Consider the following 12,251-nt stretch of genomic DNA (forward strand, 5'->3'; position numbering starts at 1 on the left):
ACAGCTCCCTCTGGACCATTTGACAGCTCACTCTCAACTATCAGACAGCTCACTATGGACCATTTCTGCTAACGGGGACTTTTGCCTTATGATGGTCCCTGTTTAGAGGTTTCTAATTTGAGACCAAGCCCCAAGACCGCCCCAATTTTCAGATACACAGAGAGGTCTTGAATTGGAGGGCGGACGGTGTAAGTGTAATTATCAGTAGATTGCATGAAAGTAGGAAAAAATGCAAAGTTACCATGGATTTTCCCCTATGGATATGAAATGACTTAACCTAATATAATCTTTTGATTAGATAAAAAGACGCACGACTGACTTCTTTCAGACTAAATTCATGAAATGACGTCATGTCACCTTCAACCGTACCTCTTTAAATAAGCCTAAATTTCTTGCTGAAATTTTCTTAGTGGTGTGCTATATATTGGAGATTTTTTTTAAGTGTAAAACAGTTGTAAAGTATTTTAATTGCGTGGATGATACCTCAAAAACTAGCTAAAACTTGTGCGGAATTAGGTCCTCATTTTCCAAACTTTACATGGATTTCTAGTCTAGCCTAGGCCTAGGTTTTGCGCGGAGCCTTACACCAGTCCCGGGATTTATCAATCTCAGCTTAGCAAATGTCTTAAGTCAAAAAAGTCAAGAAGTAGCTAAGCAAAAATCTTTATCAAACTGTCTTAGCAAAATCTTAGCAAAAAAATCGTCTTATATGGCGCATGCGTACAATCGACTTCTTGTAGTTTATAGAGGGCTGCAAATTTTGTCTTAAGTCCAAAAATATTTGCTTACGCATGCGTAATACGATTTTTACTACTTTTGAAAAACGGCGCGGACCGAGATGGCGCAATTTTTTGTTTACTTCCTTGGTTCGTCGTCTGTATGACACGACGCACTCGCAGCATACACACATCATCATTCATAGACCCGTTTGTTCTTGAGTTGACAAGATGGAACCATCTAAGTCAAAGAGGAATACTAACTTCTCAGCAAATGAAATTACTGCAATCGTAGGCGGCGTAAGTAGAAGAAAAAGCATTATTAATGGGAGTCTATGTGGGTCAACGGTGACCAGCCAAAAAATGAAGAGATTGTAGAGTTTGCTAGACTCCACAAGTTAATTCATTACTACTTAAACTACCCTAGTAATTAGAAGACTAATAATAGATCCCAGGCCCGTAACTCACCATTGTCCGTATTCAGGAATGTCCGTCTGAATCGTATAAGCAAGTCCGGGCTGGGTCCTCTGTATTCCGACTTTGACTTCCGGACTGTCCTTGTCCTAGTCTCCAAGTGCTGCTCTCGGCGCCTCCGACTTCAGACAGCGTGGTCCGTGACATCACGGGGTCAGAGGTCACTTTTGTTTACTAATAGTCCAGGCACTGGCACTACATTCTCCCCTGTTTTCGGAGCGGGGGCCTCCATCGTTCTGACACGATCTGGTTACTCTGACTTGAAATTTTGTTTCAACCTGGGCCTCTACTACTGCTCTCTTCCCCCTTCTCTTTTCTGAAACAATGGGAGGATACTGGGAAGCGAAACGCTCGACTGTGCCATCTATCCCACGACCCGCGGAATGGACCAAGAACAAATAAATGGGATGGGGACTGTGGTAGATCCCCTTGCAAAAAGGAGCTGGAACACCCCCCACATGATCCTTGAATACACCCAGGTGAGAAAGAAAAACACCTAAAGTTACCGTATACATAGCAAATGCATACGCCACTAGAAATGTGTTGATCCCTAGCAGCTGGTAACAGTCACAATAAGAGATGGGTTTATCTCTAAAACAGAGCAGTAGCGCTCGGATAGAATTTGGCTCAAAGACACCTCAGTAGGTGGTATTAATTTTGGGTAAGACAATTAGGTCTCAATTTAGATTGGAGTCCCTGACTCCACAACCACATACACAAAAGGCTCGCCCTGTATGAGAGGGACGAGGTATCGCCAGACTGGTGCACAGGCACCACAGGAACTGTTCTGAAATGCAAAACATATATGGTTAGTACAACATAATGCTGTGGAAAAAACATACATTATGGGTTAATTGTCGTATCCAATGCCGAATGATATGTGCTGAATTATAGGCGAACACACGCCCTGTTATGCATCTAGACCCTTAAGAAAAATAAATGAATAAGCAACAACAGGGTCGGGACTGTGGCTAATCCCTAAAGAAAAAGCGAAACGCTCCCGGACGCATAAACTATCTCCAGTGTGCCCCAGGAATGTTTTGATTCCTGGATGCTATAAGACTAGGGCAAGAAATCACCCACGTTACTGTACATATATGAAATATGTACACCACTGGGAATGTGTTTATTCCCAGCAGCCTTGTAACCAAACTTAAAGAGATGTTTTGATCTCAATAATGAAATAAGCCGCTACGGCAAGTAGAATTTTGCTGGAGATTTTGGGTGAGATTCCTTTTTATCTCAATCTGGAACATAACTGCGAGACTCCTTGCCACATAACCCCGTAGGCCTAGCGGCTACCAACTCCAACACGAGCACGGCTATAGAAACATCAACAAATTACCCTCGTGAAAGAAAAAGAAATAAAAAAAAAAAATAACTCCTGCTGCAACAAAATATTCCCCGACTAAATCAAAGAATTACTAGCCCCCGAAGGGGTACCAAGAGAAAACACCATGTCCCATTGGGAGCATTCGCCCCTGAAGGGTGGCAAGAGAAGAGACAATGCTCAATTAGGAGCATTGACGAAGGGCAGCAAGAAGAAAGGCAATGTCCAATCCAGAGCATTCGCCCCTGGAATGGCAGCAAGAAGAAGGGCACTGTCCAATCCGGAGCATTCGCCCCTGGAATGGCAGCAAGAGGAGAGGCAATGTCCAATCCAGAGCATTCGCATCTGGAAGGGCAGCAAGAGGAGAGGCAATGTCCAATCCAGAGCATTCGCATCTGGAAGGGCAGCAAGAAGAGAGGCAATGTCCAATCCAGAGCATTCACATCTGGAAGGGCAGCAAGAGGAGAGGCAATGTCCAATTAGGAGCATTCAAAGCTAACTCGCTAGGCTGAGTACGGAATTCCTGAAAAGCACACATGGCCCAAGCAATGTAAGGATAGCGCCGAGCGAATCATGTCAACGAGTACTAAGCCCCGAAAGAGGACGATGCTGGTGGTGACGATTTGGAGCGTCTACCCAAAGAAAGATGCGCTCCTAAAATTTCACCCTGTCCCGCACAATCTGTAGAGGGGCTGGTGCTAACACCTTAGGAGGGGAGAGAGCGCTTAAACGCGCGCAAAGTGGACATGGTTAATTCTAACAGGGCCAACGCCCCATCTACCGCTGCTGGTGACTGGGAGTCCATAACGGTCTCCTGCACTTGATGCAGACGTCTGGCCACCTCAACGGTTGGGTCTAGTCGCCCCCGGGGAGCTGCTGCTACTGCCACGGGCCTAGAAAGCCCTCCGACTGCATCCATGCGCTCCGGTGAGCGTGGATGGTCAAGGGGAGGTGGAGCTTGCCTCTGCAGTTCATTCGAATTACCAGCCCGTTCCCTTGCGTCCGGTACTGGCTCATTACGGCGCTGATTATCGCGCCGTGGAGATTCCACTTCCCTAAGTGGGTCAGCATGCCTCCCTTCCTCAGGTCGCATCTGAGGGGTAGGAGAGGCTTGTCGCCTCGGGATAGGTTGAACTCCCGGTGGTAGAGGACGAATAAACCCCCGCTCCTCTGGTCCAAGTGGCGTTACACCACCATAGGTAGCGTTTAGATCGCGCACAGCAGCTGCATCGGCCTTCGCGACCATAAACAACAGACACTTCGTGTGAAGCAAAGCTACTGCGCACCCCACAGGGCAGAGGCGAACGTCGTTCACAGGCGCCTCCCCTGCTACCCGAGCTACTCCATTCATGATGGCCAGTAACCCGGCGGTCACCGAGTAACCTGGATGTATGTAACCGCATTCGTCAATTAGACGAGCCACACGGCGCAAGTCGCCGTGCGTTCTCGGAACCAGCAAAGCAAGGTTGCGAAGGTAGCGCCAGCGTCTCGCCGACACTTCAGGAGAACAATCCGCATCTAATTCGGTCATAAACCGAGGTACATGCGCGGCTATATGGTTCTTCGGGTTGTCCAATACCTGACCACATCCCGGTACTGGGCAATCAAAGGGTCTCCTGGACTTCGGGCGATTCGCCCCCGGGGCCCTGTTCCCAGAATGATCCTGTGCGGAATACGGGGCCACACGCCCCCTAGATGGCTGCGCACCACGTGAGGCACCCCGCCCACGTTGCGAGGCATTGCGCCCATGCTGCGAGGCATTGCGCCCACGCTGCGAGGCATTGCGCCCACGCATAGAAGAATCGGTAGTTCGTGGCCGAGCGCCACGACCGCGAGCAGCCCCCCCAGGAGCGGACACCCCCGACGCCTAGCTGCCGCCACAAGGCCTGCTCGCCCCATCCCCGGAATAATCGCTGGTCCCCACCCGGACGTCATTGACTCTGCTCCGCTCCACGTGGAGCGCTAACAGGTGGTGGTGCCCTCAAAGGCTGATAGTCATTACGTTCGCCCGAGTTGGTGGGCTGCGAAGCGGCTCGAGCAGCTGGAACTGCGGGACCAAAATACCGAATATCACAGCTGCTGAATGGGCCAGGTTTGGGGTCGGGATCTATCGTTCGCACGTGCTGCTCTATGGGGACCTCCCCGGATTCAGTAACGTAAGGGAAGGTACACACATACACTTCCGACGGCAGTTGCTCTATCACAGTCGCCGTGACTATTTGCCCGGTTGGAAAACAATCTTGCAAGGCGAAACGCCATGGTCGTGGCATAGATGGGGGAAAACCCGGAAGACGCATTGGAAACGTTCTCTCGTAGCCTTCCATAGCCACTAAAAATTCTAGTCGCCGTGACTATTTGCCCGGTTGGAAAACAATCTTGCAAGGCGAAACGCCATGGTCGTGGCATAGATGGGGGAAAACCCGGAAGACGCATTGGAAACGTTCCCTCGTAGCCTTCCATAGCCACTAAAAATTCTCCGGCCTCCGTCACCGGTGCTAACCGGCGGATACGCACTAGCATACCCGGTCGTGGGACGGGCGGGACGCCTCGTCGGACTGCAGGGACATGGGTGGCGATCCGCCTTGCGGTACCAAAACGACAGGACCGGGTTCCTCGTTCCCTGACAGGAGAGAATCTTGAGGCGGGTCAGCGCCTAAATCTGGTGGAGCTGCTGCCGCTCCGAGTAAAGATAGAGAGAGTGGAGGCATTGGCCCTCCTGGCGGTGGTGCAAGGTCCGCCCATGACAGTGGAGGCACTGGATCTGGCAGATCCCGCTCCGGTGGCTCGTGAACCATCTGGTCGTTGTCGCCTTGTTCCATAGGAAGTGGAATCTCTCGGCCACTAGATTCCTGAAAGATATAAAACAGAGGGATTAACACCCCTAGATGCATACTAAATGTGGCACTGAGGTTATACCGCAGCGCAAGGTGGACACCTATAGCGGTCAATGTCAACCGATTCAACCGGCGCGATATTTACACAAACACCATGGTACCATTCGCCACAATAGTCGCATTCGATCATGAAACGGCCTTCCCACGGTTTCTTACAAAGGCAATACAACTGATCATCTTCCTCCACCTCGTCGTCGGTCGCAGGAGGTGGGTTTTGTTCGAAAACCACCAGCCAATTTGGCATCTCGCAGTCACGACAGGGTTTAAGTTTGTCATGATGTGTAATCATGACCGAGTTACGAAGACGCACTCGAAACGCATACGGTGCTAGGACCTCCGTGATTACGCCTGGACCTTTCCACGGCGAACGTAGTTTCGCACTTTTGCCTTTGGCGACTGTCTGGTCAAGTACATACACCTTGTCACCGACCCGATACGTGCGTTCAAGGAGTTTGAGGTCATAGTTGCGTTTATTGCCACGTTGCATGGCTTTAAGGTGAGTTCTAGCGAGGTGATGCGCCAACCTCATATTCGCCGTTAAGCGGACGGGGTAGGACGCTTGGTCAGAAGTCGCGTTCCCTGTGTCAGACCCAAACATCAGGTCAGGTGGGGTGGTCACCTCCCAGCCTAACATCATCATGTTAGGAGTACAATTCGTGCTTCGGCAAACTGTCGCCCGAATAGCACTAGTTATTTGTGGCAGGAATTTATCCCAGTCCTTCTGTTGTTTACCTACAAAACACCGGACAGCGTTCATTACGGTAAGGTTATATCTTTCGACCTGGCCGATATGGTGTGGTATGAGTTTTCTTAATGCGAAGCAATTCACATAGCTCCGAGAACAGATTACTTTCAAAATTGGCGCCCTGGTCCGAATGTAACTGTAAGGGCATCCCAAAACGTGAGAAGAACTCACGAACTAACACTTCGGCGGTAACTTACGCCGTTTGAGAAGGGACAGGGTAGGCTTCTACCCACTTACTAAACTGGTCCACTACCATTAAGATATAAAGGTTTCCCTGATTAGACTGGGGGAAAGGGCATGCGAAATCTATATGCACCCTTTCCATGGGGTCGCCAGCATGGAAACTCACCTGCTTGAAACGTCCCCTACGCCCACCTTTCTTGTTACGATTGCAGCTTTCGCAACCCTGTACATAACGTTCAACTTCGGCAGTCATACCGTGCCAATAGAAACGTTGCTTAAGGCGAAGCTTGGTGCGCTTTACACCCTGATGCCCTGCTGATGGAAGGTCATGGTAAGTTCGCAAGGCAATATCAATAAGGCTTCGGGGTAGAAGCAGTCGTTCGCCCTCCCTATGTTTATCTTTAATGAAGGCAAGGCCATCCCGAAGACAGATATTGCCCTTGCTTAGCCAATAATGCTTAGCAGCAGGACTTAAGGAAAATAATTCGGCCTCAGATGGCGATATTCCATCTTTTATCCAGACTAGGGTAGGGATAAGATCTACGTCTTCCGCTTGAGCGTCCCTAACTTCCCCAGCAGGTTTGTTCTGGTTGGTGAGTAGACGCCTTATTTACTTTGAGGATAGGTGTATCAGGTAAGGTCGGGGAGTGAGGTACAGACGTCAAAGGGACCACATCGTCCACATCCTCCATGAACAACGCCCACTGTTCATGTCAAAGTCCTCCAAACGAACCCCATACTTATAAGGCGCGATCTACAAATTATCCCAACGACAGAAACGCGTCTGGGAAAACCATGTATTACAAACGCGTCTGGGAAAGCGATCGTCTAATTATCGTGCCTCATGAATATTAATAAGCTAGTCCGAATATGTCCCAGACGCGTCTAAACGGGTTTGTGCTGTTGAACGCGTTTGCCATTGTTTCTATTGTTTTGGGCGACAAACGCGTCTGTGTCGTTAGACCAGGCCCCGGTTGAACTACCGTTTTTGTACAATTTAAAATACTGAACAAGTTTTACTTTAAAATGAACCAAGTTCAAAGTTTAAAGGCTGCATAGTCCTAATAGTTAAATTAAGTGGTAATGACGATAATGGCAGCACATGCATGTAGGTCTAATTGCCGTTTGCTCCTGTCTCTTATACACATCTAGATGTGTATAAGAGACAGACTTAGCTCGGGCCCGAGCTTGGAGAAGGGTTTGAAAGGGGATGCCACCTCCCAAATTTTTTTAAGAATAGGAACCTCTGGATGGCCGGATATGGCACTCTCAGACTGTGACAGACATGTGTTTGCTTGGTGTGGGCCTTTTTTTTTATTCTTTTGTGGTCTGACTGCTCGATAAGCTCTGTCCAACAGGGGCTTGACCTGTCCGGTGGGGCTTAAGCCCCCCTGCCCACTGGTGTGCCACTGATCAAAAGCCTAATTATCTGCATTTATTGGAAGTTGAAAACATTTTTTATGCTTACAAACACAGGGGCATTTTATGTAGGGTATTACCATAGTTTCTCTGGTATAAGCCTGCCTTTGATCACAAAATTGGGCCAATTTTGGGGGCTAGGATTATTCCAGGGGAATCCCCTGGTTATCAAAAAACAATTTTATGAGACTATTTCCAATTTAAAGCCAATATTTTTTGTTTTTTTCTGTGAATGTAAAAGTCAGCTTTTTTCTGAGGAAAGACCGGTACATGAAATATTAAGGTATAAAGTAGGGGGTGGGCTTACCCAAGGAACTGTGATGTAGGTTTTAATAGTTTAATACTGGATCACAACTGCTGCCCTAATCTATCACATCCAACCCCTACCTTCCATCTGCCATTTAATATGACTACTAAATTCATATGATGAACTATGGATGAACTTTAAATTCAATACCACATCAAAGATTTCTTGTACCTGTTTGAAGGGCCTGGATTCCCAGGGGCCTGTATGCCTGGTATTGTTAATTTAGTTAATATTTATATCGATTAATTTTCCCACCCTTTTTTTGTAAATTTAAAACGAGGTATAAAAAGTCTTGCCTAAATATGTATATTATTTAAAAATATTAACAAATAGATGAATAATATTATACAGTATATTGGAAGTTGAATTGGACATATATTAATAAATTTTATTGAATTCTGAGAAGATAGTATTGATTGATTCTTTCTATTGAAAAGAAATATTGATCCACTGAAGAACCTATCTAATGTTGTTTATATTGTGAACATCAAAATACATTCGGTAATTAAGCCGTTGTATAACTCTGACATGACAATAAATGTTCTTTCTTAACTATCAGTGAAACAATTATATAGGTTCTTCGTTGAGTCAATAGTCGCATTATCTCTTTACGTTCTCATTGCAATGTATGCATCGGAAGCTGTTCTTCATGACTCCACAATTTTAATAATTTTTAAAAGTTATATTGTATCAATTTTAAAACCCCCAAAAAATAAATGCCACCCAGGGAATAAATACAGTGTATATACTGCTGTACAAAAGTTGTGACCTCAAAAATTTTTTTTTTTTATAGACCTTCCATGCTCACTGGAATGAGTGCTAATAAATTTTTTTGTGATTTTTTGGTTTATGCCCTAATTATAAATAATTTGGTTGATGTTTTGCATTAATCTTTTTTTGCGACGTAGTGTACTAACTGATTTTACAAAATGACACTAAGATACTTGAATCATATTGATTAAAGTTTAAAATCCAATTAATTTAATTTAATTTTGAATTTATGTTTTCAGATTTGTATATTATTTATTCTTGATCCATTTCAAAATCTGTTCAATGAATAAATTCTTTATTGTGCCAGTTGTCGTATTAGTTCTTGGCGTGCTGCATTGACACCTGCACCGAACGCTGTTTTGGAGTAATGAAGAGTCGCTTCCGCTGTGTTCATCGCGTTCATCTTCTGTAGTAGGATTGTTTATAGGCACCATTAGCCATTCGCGTAAAGGATATCCCCTGTCACCTATATAATTACCAAATTAAAAAAAAAGATGTTACAGATTTACAATATTCATTCCAATCTAAAAACAAAATGGTGGATTCTCTTCTTTAGTGCTTATGAATAGAAGATGTCTTGTAAAGCATTAAAACATGTTTGATTTTGATCTACTTAAATCACCCATAATTATTATAAGGCAATGACAGTATAATTTTTCCTCTAATACATTTTAATTTAACAAAACAATCTTCAATTTCTTTTTCTATTTTATTAATATTAATACATGGTATTATTATTATTATTATTATTATTATTATTATTACTATTTGTGTTATTTGTTGTATGACAATAATCAATACACAATACTACATCTAATGAACTTCTACATTTATTGGTCTTCACTACTCCAAAGTTATAAGTCCTCTGCCCTTTGTGGACAACGCCCATACCACACTATAAAAGTATCATATTACTTGCCTATAGAGAGCCTTTAAGTTTATTACACTATCAACACATCCTTCCCCTTTAGATTGTAAAACCATTCCTAGCACAAAGTTAATTCTACTACTATAAAAGGTATATGTATGGAATATTCTAAACTACAAAATTCATTAAAAAAACTGACTATCATAGGAACTGTTCTCCAATCAGTTGTTGGTATATAATTTGTTAGTGATGGTCATTAATTTTAAGTCTCATAGTCATCCAAGTATCTTGGTCGTTGTCTTTGTCTTTGAGGTCGCTGGGGTTGAGTCTTGGTCCTTGTCGTTACTGGTGGTTCATCATCATCCTCGTCGTCGTCATCGTCTGTCTCATCAGATATTACTTTCAACAAATGTCTTCGGTTACGTCGTAAGATCTCACCAGTCTGGTCTATGTTAACTAGATATGATCTAAATGGTAAAATCTTAACAACATAGCCGGTTTTGTCCCACAGACAATTATTGTCTCTAAAATCTTGTACCCTTACTTTTCCCCCACTTTAAGTGGTGACAATTATTTCTTTTCTTATCATAGTTATACTTTTGGCTTTAACTTTTCTTTAGCCTATTTTATGTCTTTAATAGCAGGCTTCAACATTTCGGTCATAATATTTGACCTTATCTTTCGATTGAATAGGAGTTCAGGCGGTGAAACTCCGTGCTCTAATGGAGCAGATCTGTACACTTGTAGTGTTTCATAGAAATCCTGAAAGTCTTTGAATTCACCACTTGTAAACTGCGGACCGTTATCAGTAAATAGCTCCACTGGGGTTCCATGTCTTGAAAATATTGACTTCAAAGCTGTTATCACTGAATTTGAGGTGATTTGGTTGAGCTGGCAAATCTCTATGTATTGGGAATAGTAATCAACAATTGTAACATATTCTTTCTCATTCAGCTCAAACAGGTCAGCGCCCACTTTCGTCCAGGGTATCTCTAATACTGGACATTGTATCAGTGGTTCTGGTTGTTGCCGTGGTTTGTATTTCTGGCAAGTTTCACATTGCAAAACTGTTGTTTCTATATCTTTATTTATATTTGGTCAGAACATTACTTCTTTTGCATTTTTCCATTCCCATATGACCTTTGTGCAGCTGCTGAAGCTCTCAATTGGTCTGGTATAACAATTCTATGTCCTTTAAGAACCATGTTAACTACTGATAGTTAATTCATCCCTGTAGTTGAAGAAGTTTCGCACTTGCGGACACTTGTGTCTGTTTTCTGGCCATCTATCTTTGATTATCTGTCGCAGTTGAATTATCGTGTCATCTACATCAGAAGCAGATTTGAAATTTTTTACATATTTGCTGTTACCACAGGTAGTGGAGCTATGTAGCATGTCAACATACGCTTCTATATCAACACACTATTATTATTATTATTATTATTATTATTTCAAATATAATAATTATTAATATAATATTAATAATATTAATTATTAATAATATTATATTATGTTGGTGTTATAATGTAAGCTATGTATTAATTTAACTCTTCAGTTCGTTTTTCTCAACTTGTAAATCGTATGTGATGGACGCACCACTATTTTGTGTGTGCCTCTGTCTAAAAAGTGTGAACCAGTACAAACTGTAAACTGATACAGTGAGCCCTCTATTCAGGATTATGCTAATTACTGTAAATGACATTCACTGGATATACAAACTTTTCAAAGTTAACATACCTATCAGGAGGCCGTTGGGGATTAGACCATCTTGGAAGCGTTGGCCGATTGTGGAGTTAGAGAGAATGAAAGAGTCGTCCCAACTGCCTAGATATTTTGCAACAACATCTAGGAATTTCAAGTTGCTGTCACATTGGCTTGAACGTTTATTGAATGGTATGATTTTCTGTTCACGTATACATGCTCGTCAACAGATGGGGCCTTTATTGCTACATGGGTGTCGTCTAGGGCCCCAATGATACGTGGAAATTGGAACTTCCTGAAAAATTGTTGTATTTGGTACTTGACTCTCCCGATCCATTGGGAAAGTGATATGTCTGTTCATGGAACGGATAATTGATCTGGTAACATGTATAACCTGACTAACGGTTGGCTGCGACAGCCCAAAACTCTGCCCGAGCACGTACTGGAAGGTCCCACTTGCGAAAAAGTTCAATCTTATGCAAATTTGCAAGGTGACTTGAACGGCTTGTGATCGTTTTGTTTGCCGTCTTAAAAATGGACCGATTTCATGGCATATGTCCAGTACAGACAATTTTGGCAGTCTGTACAACTGCCGGAATGTATCCTCTGGACAGTCAAAAGGATTACATCTGTCCCTGAATAGGCGTTCCTTTCTTCGGACTTCTACTACTAGGCCTAGACCTAGCCCGACTTCTTCCTCTAATCCTAGTTCTTCGTTGGCGTCCATCGGGGAAATTGCGTTAGCGGCGCGCAGATCAGCTTTCAGTTTGTTGGCCTAGCGTGCTCGCACTTGCAGTTGCTGAACTGCCTCTAGTTACATGAGATAACACGAAAATTTTCGTC

Source organism: Anneissia japonica, unplaced genomic scaffold, assembly GCF_011630105.1.
Source record: "Anneissia japonica isolate Jap-2015-1 unplaced genomic scaffold, ASM1163010v1 scaffold287955_len215512_cov160, whole genome shotgun sequence".
Taxonomy (NCBI): domain Eukaryota; kingdom Metazoa; phylum Echinodermata; class Crinoidea; order Comatulida; family Comatulidae; genus Anneissia; species Anneissia japonica.